The sequence below is a fragment of the Martes martes genome, assembly GCF_963455335.1.
Source record: "Martes martes genome assembly, chromosome: 5".
NCBI lineage: Eukaryota > Metazoa > Chordata > Mammalia > Carnivora > Mustelidae > Martes > Martes martes.
The window spans coordinates 89845950-89861828 of NC_137892.1; the positions used below are offsets into that span (position 1 = coordinate 89845950).

The following is a 15879-nucleotide window of genomic DNA, read 5'->3' on the forward strand; positions in this document are numbered from 1 at the left end:
GCTGTGTCCTCACTGTCCCCGTTGCTTCTGTGCCGACAGGGGCAGCGTTCACTGTGCCAGCCAACTTTCTGGTAGCGATAGCACTCCTGCTGGGCTTGCATACGGGTTGCTGATGCCACCGAAGAGTGATGAAGCACCAAGGAAGTGAAGTGGGAGCCAGGGGGAGGTTTTAGGAAAACCCCTATCACTGGGGAAATGTCCTGCCCTCCCTGTTGTAAGGATTCTTGACATCAAGATATCACTCAGTACATTCAGTTTGATTTTAATTGGTAAATTCTCCATTTGTGCTATCACTTGAACTTGATTATGGAACTGGATGCTAGTAAGGGTGCATGAGTGTATAGGCTTCCTGTCCTCTCTGGTCTTTGATGGAGAAGGGCACTTATGGTGAGGTGGAGAGACTTCTGTGCCCCTAAAGTGCCCACCCCCCCTAGAGATTTTGATGAGGGAGCAGAAAGGGTTAGCACAGTTTTTTTTGCCTGGAAGTCAGGAATGTGGCACAAGGAGGATGATGGAATATCTTTTGGGGACTTTTCAGAAAATGGCTAGTTTTTGTTGACGGGTATTATCCTCAGTATAGTAACTTTTGTCCCCTCAGATGACTGAAGGAAGAACCTCAGCTCTGTTGTCCTCAGGCCTCCAGGGAGGGCACCCTGGGATACATGGTCTGGGCTCATAGGAAGGTAGCTTTCCAGGCTACGTGCTGTGGTCTGGAACACCAGGGGACCTACCTATGACTTCATGGGCCTTCCCACCAGGCCAGGTGGGAATTGGGCCCCAGCCTTTCAGCCCTGGAGCAGCTGCAGGTCACCCTCCTGAAATCGACCCGCCTCTGTTATTACTGTCAGCATCCTCACTGTGAGCCGCTTGTTCCTGGAAGTGATTTTCCTGTCTCTCTCTGTCTTCTGGTTTATTTTGGGATCTGTCTCACCTTACGGAGGCACAGCAAGCATTTGAGTGTGGATTCAGCATCAGCTGTTCACAAGCAAGCAGAGGAAAGCTGTTTGCTGGCAGGTCCTATGGGTTCTGGGCAGGCAATTCAGAAATTTGTCTTGGGGTGGAAGACCCCTGAGACCTAGGACTTTGTGCTTGTGTACTTGTTATTACAGAAAGCTGGTCATAGCTTCTCGGCCTTTTGGCTAAGATCAAATGTAAGATCTCAGCCTTTTGGCTAAGATCAAGCCAGTCACAGCCAAATGTGGTGAAGTCTCTGCTCCCTGGGCATTTGTGAGATTCTGCTTTGTGCCAGGCACTGTACTGGTAGCCAGAGATACAGGTAATATGTCACATTTACTGAGTATCGATGGTGCCAGTGCTATAACTGCCCTCACTTTTATAGACAAAACTGAGTCTTAGAAGTGACTTAGTTAAATGACCAGTTTTAAACTGTAGAGTCACAGTTTAAAACAAGCTTTGTCTGGCCCCAAGCCTGAACTCCTCACCACTGTGCCACGCTGTCTTTTTGAGTAGCAAATGAGACATGATTCCTACCTTCTAGTAGCATATAGTCTCAGGATACAGTGACAGAAAAAGGCACTAGAGTGTTTTGGATGTTCTGGTGGAAGTGTCCTGTGCTCATTGAGAGCACAAAGGAGAGTGTGGGAAGGCTAGGGCCTTCTCTCCGTATTGTTGAGATCTCAGTGGAATGGTGAGTCAAATTTTATGATGCTGAGCCTTCAACCCCATGAAAGTTCTCTTTTTGAGCTGTGTGTTCTTGGTCAGGTTGATGAGAATCTTTGAACCTTAGTTTCCTCATCTGAAAATATCTGCTTCCCAGAGATGATGTGAGACTAAAACAAGATTAACATATGTAGAATGTTTCACACAGGACTTGGCATATAGGAAACAGTAAGTGGCTATAGTTGTCATTTAAAAAAAATATACCTCTGTTGCCTTCCTTTTCTTGGGACATGAAGGAGAAGTGGAAGTTGACAATGCAGCCTGAGCAAAGAGCCTTGTCCTGCCCATCATCCAGTGCTGCTTGTTGGCCCCATGTGGGCTCAGGGAACCTCAAACCTGGGGCACCCTACTGACCTGAATTGACTTCTGAGGCTGTTAGAACCTCAGAAATATTGGCATCAGCACAAAGAGCCCACTTAATGGGAGCACGCGGAAAGCCTATGCAGGAATACATTCGTGTGAGGGGGTTAAAAAAAAAAAGGGAAAAGAAAAAAAATCCAAATCATCAACAACTGATGAGAGCAATCCAAGAATTATAGAGCACCAGCCATCTGGTCAGATCATTTCAGATCTGCACGAGCAATAGGAGGGAATTGAATTTTAAAAACCTCATTTATAGTAGACCAACTACTCTGTTTCAAGTATTTAAGAGAGGAGTCTGATTTCCTGCAGGCCCTGGACATCTGTCTGAGGGAGCACCTGACTCTGGTCCGGGTGACTCTGTGGAATTGTCTGGGAGGCCTTTGGCCCCTTGCAGCTTGGAAGGGGCTGTGTGATTCTTTAGTCCTCAGATACCACCTGCGTGTCCAGCAGTTCAATTCTGATACCACATTCCTGGTGGTAGTGTCAGATCCCTAAGTTAAAGATCTCAGTGACACCGCATCTACTTAAGATGCTAGTTCCAAGTCCCAGATCACCCTGTATTTATGACCAGCTATAAACTGGAAATTCCCACAACCCCCTCTTCAGTTTCAATAATTTCCTAGAACAACTCCTAGCTCAGGAAACTTAGGAACACACTTGGGTTTGTTGGCTTATTGTAAAAGGTCCAACTCAGGAACAGCCAAATGGAAGAGAAGCAGAGGGCAAGGTATGGTATAGGGGGAGGGGTGCAGAGCCTCCCAGCTCTTTCTGGGCACACCAGTCTCCTAGAACTTCTGCATGTTGACCAGATTGGAAACTCTCAAATTGGTTGTTCAGGGGTTTTTATGAAGGTTGAATTTGATATACATGATTGAGTTTAATCACTGATGTCCAATCACTTAATCAGTCTCCAGCCCTCTCTCCTTTTCTTGGAGGTCAGCAGATGGGGCTAAAAGTTCCAACTGTATGATCATGGCTTACTCTTTCTGGTGACCTGTCCCCATCCTGAAGTTATCTAAAGCTGCCTTCTCCTCTTCCTCTACCCCTCAAGAGTCATCTCATCAGCATAAACTCTGGAATAACTCTGGAATTTACTGTCACTCAGTAAATTTCAAAGGTTTTAGGAACTCTTTGCCAGGAACCAAGGATAAAGACCAGATTTTTTTTTAATATCCTACGGGATGAATGAGTTGGGACTCGGGCAAAGCTCCCTGTGCCTTCTGCCACCTCCCCAGCTGTGTGGCTGGGAGGCAGGTGACCCTCCCTTTTTTCCCCTGGTGTGGAGAGATCCTCCTTATGGGTGATCTCGTTCCCAGGATGGTCCACAAGTGTATGACCTGCTTCTGTCCCACCCTTTCCATGCAGGCCTGTGCGCGCGTGCACACACACACACGTCTAGGCCCATGAGCAGTGGGTGACTATGGGAGTATTGGTTAAAGGCAGTTTATAAGTTAACTCCTGTGTCTTATCAGAGTGGTGCAGTGGGACTTGTCTGCCAGCAGAAGGTAATGCCCTGAGGGAGGTCTGTAGCAATAAGTCTCTGCTCATCTTTTCCTGGCTCAAGTGCAGCACTGGAAAGGTGTAACCGGGACCAAATAGAGGAAACGGTGGTTTCTGTGTGGCTTTAGGATAGTCTGTCTCCTCTCTTGAACACAAGTTGCTATCTCCAGCAACTTTAAAGGATGAGATGTTCAACAGAGCTTCTCTCTGGTGCTCCTTCTTTCTGCACAGTGCCTTCCCCCCACCCCTCTCCATTTCAAAGCCTTTTAAGTCTCTGGGGATTCCCTGAGAGCTTTATTTTTTCTTTCCTACCTATACTTCTGGCCCATCTCCATCACTACAACCACCTATGAAGCCTTTGTTAAGCATTCTGTGCTCTGAGCATCTCTTTTGTACCTTGGTAATAAGAATTTGTCAGGAGAACTGCTTGGGGCATAGCAGGATGCCAGGTGTTTTGAGGTCTATAAGAGCATTATCTGAGGCTCCAAATTACCTTGTCCTTGGGGAGAAAAGGAAGGTGGGTTGGAATACATGAAGGTCCCAGAAGGTTCCATGAATACAGTTTAGATCTCTTCATTTCAGTGAGCCCTCATTTTCCATTTGTGGTGTTCTCCCAGAATGGCTGACCACTGCCCCTCAGCAGCCAAATCCCACACCGCCTGAGGGAACAGGTGGAGGCCAGGGCAGAAAAGCCTGTGAACTCCATGGCAGTGACTGCCAAGGCTGAGGCCACTTTGAGACTAGCTGGCTGAGCTTTGCACTGGTATAGAGCATCGTTGCCCGGGGTTTGGCCTTCATTACCTGGATGGGGTAGGCCTGGGTCCAGTTTGCAATCTGTGGACTTGGGTGGTGATGGAGAGCAGCTGTTGACCGTCCGCTTTCTAACAAGCATTTGTATGCTTAATGCTTACCCTAGGCTCTTACCCTTGCCTTTCTCTGCTTCCTCTGTCCACCTGTTCTCTCTGAGGTTTAATAAAGACTACTTAGCAGAATGGCATAGCCTCAGCTCTCAAAAGTCAGGATACCCAAACTGGCTGAAATGAAAAACTTAAACTGGAGTAGAGATAATGGAAAACTAGCTGCCAAAACCAGTCCCAGCCCTCATGCCTAGGGCTTGGCTTTAGCTCAGACAATCTGTGTAGCTGTGACTTCCCTTTTTTCTCTCATATTGGCCTCATGCTGCTGGCTAAAACTGACCAGGCCATCTCCAAGGTTGGGACTCATCAGGCCTGGTAGTATCTCTCAAGGGCTGCCTTGGAGCTGGAATGAGAGGGCCTTTTCCAGAACCTGGTCCATTCTTGGTTTTGTGATAGCACTAGAGGTAGGAATTGATTGGTAACTTAAGAGGAGGTAATACTTGACTAGGTAGAGAAGAGGACAGGTAGGAAGCATGAGTGGACAGGAAGGGGGTGACATGAACAGAGACCTCAGAGTGAGAGTACATCTCCCTGGCTGGAGAGACAGGAATGTATAGGGAATAATGGGAAGATGGTGGTGGGCAGAGTTCCATCTGTCAGATAGGAGACAGTGGAGAGAGGATGGGAGGAGAGATGAGGAGGAGAGCTAACAGGGCAGTGGAACTAATGATGTAAGTAAGTGTAAACTATTAGTGTGTAGTTGAGTCCAGTCAGGGGCTGTAGTGTGAATGGGAGTTGAGGAAATGAAGAAAGATGATAGAAACTCCTAGGTTTGAGGTGTTTAAGAGTAAGTGGAAGAAGAGAACTAAAACAGTAATTTTGGTGGTAGTGACATCAAAACACTTGTCTATTTTATGTTACATTTGTTGTATGTTACAGTGATGTACAGTTGATTCCATCAAGATGGAATGCTTGATGCTAGAGAGAACGTGGTGGGCATCGAATGCCTGCCTAGGCTTATGGTGTAGGAGGACCCCCAGACAGGAATATAGTTAGGTAAGAACACAGAGGAGGGGCCCTGAAGGGAAGACTTCCCAGAGGCAGGGTCACTGAAACTGAGTTGAGAGACCTTTGTATATGTTTGAAGGCAGAAGAGAAAAGAATCAGTGTTGACAGATTTGAAATCCCAGAGAGGAAACCATTGATGAGATAAAATTATATAGGTGCCAGGTGGAAAGTCTTGGCCTATTGAATATGATGCGCCTTGGAAATGAGAAGCAGAAGCTAGGAGACAACAAAGATCAATGGGAAGGAGGTAGAGGGAAACTGAGGAAACTTCACTTAGATGTCTTCTAAGTTTCCTGAGCCAGGCTGAGGGTGGGGCTTCTACCTTGGATAATGCGAGAGGACTTGATTGGTTACTTGGGAAATGGAGGGATGAGGAAGAACCTCTGTGAGGAGGATGCTGAGACCATCAAGAGGTCAGAACCAACCAAGAGGTGTCCAGTGTCAGGAAGGGCCTAGTTGGGCTCCATGCCGGGCACGGTGCCTACTTTATCTTTTTTTTTAATTTTTTTTTTTAAAGATTTTTATTTATTTATTTGACAGACAAATCACAAGTAGTCAGAGAGGCAGGCAGAGAGAGAGAGAGGAGGAAGCAGGCTCCCTGCTGAGCAGAGAGCCTGATGCGGGGCTCCATCCCAGGACCCTGAGACCATGACCCGAGCTTAAGGCAGAGGCCTCAACCCACTGAGCCACCCAGGTGCCCCACGGTGCTTACTTTTAAAAAGGCGGGGGGGACATTGGCATTTGACAGCCTAGCCTGACTTTGTTGGGGGCCAGAAGCATTGGATTTGGTGCAGTCTGAGCCTTAGACTGGGATAGCTGGCAGGCACATCATTAAGGGGACTGTTGGAATGTCCTCCTTAGTAAGGAGACCTTTGTCTGGCCTATGGGGCAAGTTGGAGAGCTTTACCAGAAGTTCCTCTGAAATTGCTCCAACCTTGTGTCTTCTGAACCAGGGACTATCAAGATTTTTTTTAGGTCCCTGGCAGTGTCCAAATTCAGAGTTGGAGTGGCACCCCACTGGCCACTGATCTTCTTAAGTAGGCCTGAAAAGAACCTGAATGAAGCAGAACTAGTGTGCAGGGGGCTCTGTGAGCCTTTTGGTGCTTGTGCTGTATCAGGCTGATTGTATTTTTGGTCCCGTGGGGCTTTTGTTTTGATACTGTTCATAAACTAATAGGTTGTTGGTCTTGCCTTATTTCCCATAATATGTTGATTTGGGCAAACAAAGATTGAGTTGTATTTTAATTTCTTTAATTAGAGAATAGTTGTTTTGGGTTTGTATAAGCAGTTATTTGAATGGAAAGAACCATTTCTTGGATTAAAAGTTTTCAGATTTGATTATCTGTAGACATAATTAGTTTATCTGGGTAAAGGTGAGTTTTCAGGCAATACTAATATGGTCTATTTATATATATATATATATATATATATATATATATATTTTTTTTTTTTTTTTTTTTTTGCCTAGGAAGAAAAAAGAAAACTACCTCTATTCCCCTATCCCAGCAACCCTCTACATGTTATATAAACATCATCTTGTTAATCTCCATTCTGTCATCCTGGTTTGCCAAGTCAGGCTTTTGGACAGAGGGTGAGGAGGTTGTCTAGTTTATCATGGCCAAGAATGGCTGAGGCAGAAGAGGACCCAGGAACTTTAGTCTAGCTGTTGGGGAAGGGAGGAAAACTAACATTTTTTTGGAAAACCCCCTTGTCCCTGGTGCCTTGTATACATTATTTAAGGGAGATCTCAAGGTGCTGCACCAAGGAGTGATTACCTCTTCTCTTGGTCTCTTTTGGAGCGCATGGTCTGTCAGTGAAGGATCCCAAATCCCATTGCTTTTCCCAGGATTTCAATCTACAAGATCATTGTTTGAAAGCAGTGCTATTTGAGGCCTATGTGGGAACAAAGTAATGTGAATTTTAGAGGCTGTTGACATTGAGAGGGGGAAATTATTCAAGAGGATGCAGAATTATTCAAGCTTTGTTTTCTAGATTAAATCTTAGGGATCTTAGGGGTAGATCCAGATGTCCCTAAACACAGTGGATTAAGTAGCCCTGTTTTATGCAGTCTGATTTGAGGGCTCTTAGTTGGCTTTAGATTCTCCCTAGGTTAGATTGCTGAAGGGGAAGCTGGAGGATTGTTCCCTAAATACCATTAGCATTTCAACTTCTAGTATTTGATCAAAGTACCTAGCTGAAGATACCTTGGAGTCCGGTATCAGTGGTAGATTGCAAAGGGGAGGGACTCTTGCGTAAAGTCAACAGTAACAGGGGCGTTCACTTGCAATGTCAGTTTTACGCAAAACTCAGTTTTGCGTAAAACTCCATCTTAGTGATGGAGTTGGTGGGGATACTTGGGGAGCTGAAAGGCAGTGGGGAGAAGGAAGAGACAGATCAAAAGAAGGCTGTCTTTTCACCTATTTGCTGGCATCCATCTGGCGCTGCTTATGCATGTCAGGAAAAGTCTGGGTTCTGTAGTGACTTGCTTTGAACAAAATGTTCTCTCTCCCTTCCTTATTTTCATACCCTGAGTCCTTCTCCCTTCCACCCTCCCTTGCTGCCTGCCCTCTCTCTGCCTCCTTTCCTTCTTTACTGTAATGGCCTTTACCTGCAGCTGAGTGGCAGGTGGCAGGGATGGATAGATGTGGGGGTGTGTAGCTGGGGGAATATTTTCTCAGTTTTGCCAGCATCAAAGAAATTACTTCGAAGGCAGTCCTTCCAGCCATGCATTTCGCTGATCAGTCAGAATAAGAGGAAAACATATTAGCATTGCCAGAGAGGCTATTTGGGAAAAATCAAGTCTGTGCAACTGAGTGATCTAAAGTTACAAGCATTAAAAACAAATCCTGGAGCGCAGCTGGAATGCTTCCCACCCTGTCTCCCATAGCCCTGTCCCTTGACACCCCCCCAACCCCACCCCCCTGCTCCTGTGCTACATGAATGGGTTGTGCTTCAGCATTCCCAGAGAGCCTAATTTGAAAGAGGAAGTGCCAGGTTGTGTTGGACTTGTCTGGCCCTGACATGGAAAAGCAGTCTAAGAAGTTTCTGGTTTGGTTTTGCTTTTTGTTTGTTTGTTGTTTTTAAATCCTGTGACTGCAGTGTCTCCATACCCTTGGAGAGGCCATTAGAAGGGGGTTCTTTTGAGTGGAGCACACCTACCTGCTCATTTATTTTCTCTCTGCCTGGTGCTAGTCCGGAGTGAGGTCTCAGGACAATGGCCTCCTCTTTGTCCTTAGGGCCAGGGAGGTACTTCTTGTAAAGAGAAGGAAATTTCTGGTTGTTTGGGCAGAACTTAGAAGTTAAAGTGGGTTTGTTTGTCTCCTTTGGAAAAAATGACAAAAGCTAGAATGCCCTTTTCTTCAGAGGGTAGTGTCCCGGCTGTATTGTGGCATCTAATTGTTGGAGTGCCTTGAGTTTGGCTGGCAGTGGAGTGTTGTAGAATCAGTCTCCCCAGGCTCATACCTCAGCTCTCCCTTTTACAGCTGGGGAGTCTTGGGCACATTACCTAATTTTACTAAGGTTTAATGAAGTATTATTTGCAAAATAGGGATAGTAAGTAATACCTACTTCAGAGGGTTGTCTTAAGTAGTACATGAGGTGAACATATTAATTGTTCACTATAGTGCCAGATTCATAGCAACAGCTCTTGTAGTAAAAATGAGTGGACATCAAACAAACCCACAGTGAGGCATAATCTAGAAAAAAGCTGGCCATTACTCTGCAAATACATCCAGTTCAAGAAAGAAATACCGAGGAGATTTCAAAGATCGGAGGAGGCAGGACAGCTATGTGCAGTGTGGTTTCCTAGATGAGAGTCTGGGACAGAAATAAAGTGATTAGAGGAAAAACGGGTACAGTCCAAATAAAGTCTCGAGTTAGTACTATTGTACCAATGTTAATTTCTCAGTTCTGTTAGTTGTTTTATGGTTTTATAAGATGTTAGTATCAGGGGAAGTTGGGTGAAGGGTTTACGGGATCTCTACTTCTTCTTCTTCTTCTTCTTCTTCTTCTTCTTTTTTTCCAGCTTTTCTCCAAGTCTAAAATCATTTCAAAATAAAAAATTAAAACCAAGGAAGTTAATGTCTAAGTGACATGTTAGGTAAAAAGAGAAACTGACCAGAGTAGAGCCACACACAGCTGATCTCACCTGACTCCCTCTCACCTCCTGTGTCCGAGAAGGCGAGCTCTTACTAAGGGGCCCCAACGCCTTCTTCTGTAGCCCCTGTGTACCTGCTGCATCCTTTGGAGAGGTTCTACTGTAGGCCGATAATTGGTCAGCAGTGGAGACACACACCCCATGTCTGATCCTGGATGGTGCTCTACAGCGGTTGGGAAGGAGACCACTCATTTAGCATTAGGACTCTGTAGGGCTGAATGATCAGGGCACTTGTCTCTGTTCCTTGGAATATAAATGAAGTTCTGCCTGTTTTATCTTTCTGTCTCAGCACCAGTCACTATGGCAATATGTTTGCAGATGGCGATGCCTACCCCTACGCTCACACTCAGTGTTTGATCATCCAGAAAAGAAAAATAAGTTCAGACCTAGCTCTGCAATAATTTATTATTTTGTTTCCTGTTTTAAGTGCCTTGCTCTTGCACAAAGCAGGAATTTTGCTTGCTCTTCTTGGGTGCAGAATGTACATGTGCTTTTCTTATGACTGATGTGGTCATCTCTGCCATGCTAATGGCAGGGTGTGTAGAAGAAAGCCATTATTGTAATTGGGAAAATGTGAATCTTGGGGTTTTTCTTTTTCCACTGAAATTGACTGTCAGAGGGGGTTCTAGAAAGGATAAATTCTTCCATTCTGGCATACAACTCCTTCACAAGTATTTGCTGTCAGAAATTCATATTTTCTAAGTTTAAAAAAAAAAAAAGGTTAATGCTAAAAAATGTTTTTTGTGTTTTACCGTAGTGGCTAAGGTGTACTGCTTTTTGCTATTGATTTACAGATTTTATCGTCTGACCCTTGGGATGCATGTGGATTACTCAATAGTGTGACAAATGGCTGGGCTCTGAATTATGTATTGTATTACAGGGGAGTTCATAAACCATATTTCTCTGTAGGTTATTTTAGGCATAAGACTAGTGAACTGTCATTTCTCTTTTGGTCACATGTGACTAAAAAAAAGGTGGGGGTTGGTGGTGGGAAGAAGTGTCTGGCTCAGAATTCAACAGAGCACTGGGAAAGATTTTGAGTGTAGATGCTGGAAGTAGACCAACTCCGGGTGTGGACTGGGAGGACTGGGGGCACCTGGAATAGAGGAGAGTGGCTTTGCTGCACCTTTGCTCAAGCTAGAGCCCCTTCAGGAAAACTTCTGGCTTCCACTCTCCTGGGGCTTCTGTTCCAGTCAAATAACAAATGGCCTGAGGCCAGAGAGTCCTGCACCCTGAGTAGACCTACCACACTCCCTCCCCCCACATAGCTACTTGCGCTGATGGATGTGCAAACCCTTTACAGACGGTTTGGCACTGCTCTGCTTGCAGAGATCATCTGTCTCTTTTGAATGAGCAACTTGATGTTTGTGGCTCCTTTTTCCTTCACAGAGAGAAATTGCTTCTGCCTTCTGATGGAAATATTTACCTTCCCTGGGGAAAGGTACTATTCTTTAGGGATAATGTTTGCCGGGAGCATCAGCCTGTGCTTGAGGGTGGACAGGAGGAGACGGCCACTGAAGCATGCAGAATTGCCACTGGGGCAGCCATCTGCCAGTGTCGTGGCTCACAGCCTGCCTCTGAGCAGGCCGCGGGGAGGGAGTGTCTATACTCCGGGGCCTGCGTGCATTATGCACAGCCTCTTCCCTAAATGAGCTTTCTGAACGTATATAACTCCTCTCTACCCTTTTCTTGTATGGTCTGCCTCGGGGCACCATTCAGAATCTCCCCTAATTATACTGGAGCTCAGCTTCTACTGTCTCACATTTGGAGTTTCTGGTAATAGCTGATTTTTTTTTCGGGGGGCAGTGGGGAATAGATTTCTAAAATTGCATTGAGGGATTGATTTATAGTTATAGGAAAAAATGCTTTTTACAAGCAAATTATCAAGACTGCAATGATAAGAGTTTCCCATCAGTGGTGTTGAGACTATCCAAAGCTGGGTTAGCTTCCTTGTCTTTTCCAGAATGGACTCTGTAATTTGAGGAGGCTGCTCTAGTATTAAAATGAAATCTGTGCTTCTGATTGCAGACCACCACCTTCCCCACATATTGCCCCCATGCCCACCTTCCCTTCCTGAGATGGAGGAGTTTTTGCACATGCTGCTTAGAAAAAGAAGATTTTATATCATGACTCAATCCTCACCCACAGATCTAGGATTCCTGCCATCCAGTAAATTTTGGCAGGCAGGTCCTATGTATGGAGAACATGTCCTGCCTCCCTATCCCTGTTCTGCTCCCCTTACTGCGTATGCTTCGTGGGTGGAGTCTGGGATGTCTCGCTTCCCATCTTTTCCTGCTTTGCCTCCCAAGCAACTCCTGCATCTCCTATGAGGTACAGGGTTTGGTCTCTCACATCCCAGGGACTTGATAGACCTATAAAGCCTGTAATTATAGTGTTGACCCCCTAAAGCCATTGAGGCTTCCAGGTGAGTGCTGGTGAGGCCATGATGCTGTTGAGAGTGGCTTACTGGTGGCACTGGGTTTTAGAAAATGCTTCGCTATGAAGACTTGGTCGAACGTTGTCTTCTCCTCCCCATCCCTAGGTAATTCACAAGAATTTAAGATTAAAAGAGCGCAGGGCAGAATAGGACTTTGGGGGCCAAAGACAGAGAGAGGTGTGGTGGGGAGAAAGAGGGTGAGCTGCTGGCTCACCTGCATCTTAGAACAGGACCTTCTTGGTCTCGTAGCCGTGGACCAGCATGGGCTGAGCCCACTGTTGGCATGTGTACGAGGGAGCGGTGAGCTCCTCAGAGACTGTTCCCTAGGGATAGGATATTGCTGCTGCCTCTGAGGCTTCTGCTCCCCTCTTCACCGGGCCACTGGAAAGCAAAGGGTCCTCAGCTTCTTGGCTCCTGCAGCGAGGAAACTGGCCACACGGGGAGAGACTTAGGCCAAGTCTGGACCACATTAGATGTTGCTCCCTCTGTAGCCGAGCCAGTAGGAAGCTCTTGTTGGAATAGCCTCCCTGGCCCCTGAGCCTGTGTAGATGTGACTGGACCTGGACCTTTCCCTTCCAGACTGACTATTTTGGGCTTTTCTCCCCATTTCTGGCCTCAGAACTAACCTGATGGCGGCTTCTGGAGTGTCTCCAGGCCTACAGCATATAGGGCTTAGCAATTACAAGATGAGTTGTAGGGCAGCACTTTTACTGGATGTCCTTTGAGATTGACTTTCTGATAGTCCTTAAGTGCCCCATGGGGGCCTCTTCAGGGGCCCTGGTTTCCCTTGAACTTAGTGTTAGTGCTGACTCCTACACACATTCCTGTGGGTTTTTTTTTTTTTTTTCCCCATCTTAACCATGATTGGTGATGAATTGGGGGAAGGGAGCAAGGATTTGCTTTCCTCTGCACCAGAAGTGCAGAGCTGCTAATTTCATTCTCCACTCTGTCTCTTAGATGAGCAGGGTCCTCTGTGCCCATGTTTAGTACCGCTGTGTTGCTGGACTCTCCTGGCAAAAATTAGGCTAATGTCTCCAACGACTGCATTAGCCACAGAAATGAGGTTCTAAATTGAAGGTACTACACCAAGTCTGTCTCCAAGGTATTGCCTTGTTCTAGCTTTTATTATTCAAATTCATTCTCTCAGTGATTCTCTGCAGACTGACTGACACGGGGTTCAGCATGGAACTGAAAGGCAAGTTAGCTGAAAGGCAAGATCACCTTTAAAGGGAAGGGAGAAAGGAAAGGAAAAACCAGAAAAAAAACCCCAAAAGATGAATGCTGTGGTACAAATAGTCAGCCATTTGTCTGTTCCAAGAGCTCCTTGGCCAGTCTGAGCAATAGGAGAGCAAGAGAGATAGGAGATAGAGATAGGAGAGTAAGGGACCTGATCTGAGATAAGAGAGTAAGGGGCCAGACCTGGGACAGAGTGGAGGCGGTAGCGTGAAGATAGAGAGACTTGTTGGTGCTTTGGTGACATCTGTGCCTTGTAAGTTTACCGTACTTCCTCCTTCCCTTTCATGTTTACTGAGCACCCAAATATATGTCTTACAGGGTGTTGAGAACTCCAGGGTAGAAAACCAAAGATCAACAAAACAGGATCTTCTCTTCACAAAGCTGTTAGTCTTACAGTTTCACTGCGTTTTCTCTGTCTTGGGTGTGTGGGTAGGGGTGAGGGGGATGAGGATTGGAGCTATGATTCTTATATTTTACATCAGAAGTAGGAGCCTTCTAACAGTCATATGCTTAGAGAGTTGAGAATTTGGCTCTTACATGTTTGTTTTTAAAATAGATTTTTTTTTTGCCTGCTGACAAAGTAATATGTTTTCCAAGCAGAAAACTTGGAAAACACAGAAAAGCACAAAGGGAAACACCACCACCACCCGTATTCCACTATCCACATGTAAAGATAACATTATAGCTTACGTTCTTCCAGTTGTTTCTACACAAGTGCTGTCATTCTGTAGTAGTGTTTTGAGGCTGATACTTTCCTTTTAGCAACTGGGAGTTAAATTTTGCAGAGTTTTGAAAGGTAGAGCCTCTAGCACATCACTAGGCACACAGTGAACATATTATCCAGGTGCTGGTCTTTATCAGTTATATGAATATACCAAATTTTGCTTAATTGGTTCTTATTGTTGTACATTTAGGTGGTTTACAGCTTTCCATTCTGAGTAATTCTACAATGAAAAGTGTGTGTGTGTGTGTGTGTGTGTGTGTGTGTGTGTGTGTGTATAAATCTCCTTTTGTCTATTTTTCTGTGCCTTCTGACCATGTTCTTAGAAGAGATTCACCAAAGTTGAAGCGCTCGTCTTTTCTGATTCTTCTGCCCTATGTCTCAGCTGGGACAACCTGATGTCTGGGCTGTTAGAACAGCACCGTGGTTTGAGTATCTCTCATCCCTTTTCTGTATCACATGTCAGATGCCCTAGGATTTCTTCTCCCTGTGGTCGCTGGGTGCTTCTCTCTTGACCAGGAAATAGCTGGCTTCAGGGAAGACAGGGCAGCAAGCACAGAACACCTGTTCCTATTGTTTTGCACCAAGATGGTAGTATCCCTGGAGACAGGGACATTGTCATCAACCTCTTTGATAATAAGCACATACTGAGTGCCTGCCCACCTGTGTCCTGCCCAGTGCCAGATAAGGCAGAGATTAAAAAATGGGCCTCTACTTTCCAGCTACTTGCCTACTGATTGGATAATGGAATTGACACAAAATAATTCACACACATTTATTGAGCATTTGCTATATGGTAGATACTTGTGCCAGGCTACTGTTGGGGGAACCGAAAAGGCTGAGATGCTGTTCTCCTTCTTAAAGGAAGCTGCAATACATATAAATAAGAGCTATTTATAGGTAAAGTTAACTAGCCACACAGGTCAATAAGTGATAAATATCTAGTCATGCAGACAACAAGTATTAGAGACTGGCTGCTTTGGAGAAGAGGGTCATTCATTATGAGTCAGAGTAGTTAGATTTCAGAGAGAAGGTAGGACACTCGTTGGGGCCTGAGAAAGAGCTGGCGTTTGGTGGGGTAGAGTGGGAAGGGTTTTCTAGGTGAGAGGAGCAGCTTGCAAGAGATGGTGGCAATACTGATTGTGTTAAGGTGGAGAGCAGTTGCCAGGAAGTACAGGAGCAGGCTAAGGGTGGGGAATTGCAGAAAGGCATGTGAGGGTCAAGGCTGCATATTGAGACACCTGAGCATGGTGGGCTCCAGATCGCTGTTTGGTACACAGTAGATGAAAACAGTTTGGTAGAATTGTCTCTGATTAAAGGACAGGTAAGAAGGTCTTATTTCTCTCAGTGCCAGAGGGCCCCCAGGCTCAGTCCTTGGGTCTCCACTCTTCTTTGTCTACCCTAAAGCTTTGGGTGATCACATCTAGCCTAGCAGCTTTAAATTTCATGTGCATGCTGGTCATTGCCAGATTTTTTTTTTTTTTTAAAGTCTCCAGCACATACTTTTCTGAACTCCAGACTCCTCTATCCATCTGCTTACTAGATATCTGTATATGGATGTTTAATAGGTATCTCAACCTTAACGTGTTTAAAACTGAGCTCATGTAACCTTCCCCACTTCAGTGAATGGCAGCTCTGTCCTTTGACTTATTCAGATCAGAATCCTCTTAGGCATTTTTGACTCCTTTCTCTCACATCCACCTTTGCCCAAAGCGGGGCTTGAACTTAGAACCCTGAGGTCAAGACCTAAGCTGAGATCAAGAGTAGGTTGCTTAACCAACTGAGCCACCCAGCCATGCCTAAAGATTTTATTTTTAAGTAATCTGTACACCCTACATGGGGATCAAACTCAAAGCCCCAA

The 15879-nt window shown here is 45.5% G+C and overlaps 1 protein-coding gene across 8 annotated transcripts in view; it reads left to right on the forward strand.

Moving 5' to 3' along the window:
* The window catches only part of SIL1 (SIL1 nucleotide exchange factor), a 216377-nt gene that overhangs the window by 60908 nt on the left and 139590 nt on the right, over positions 1-15879 (forward strand). The window lies entirely within an intron of this gene.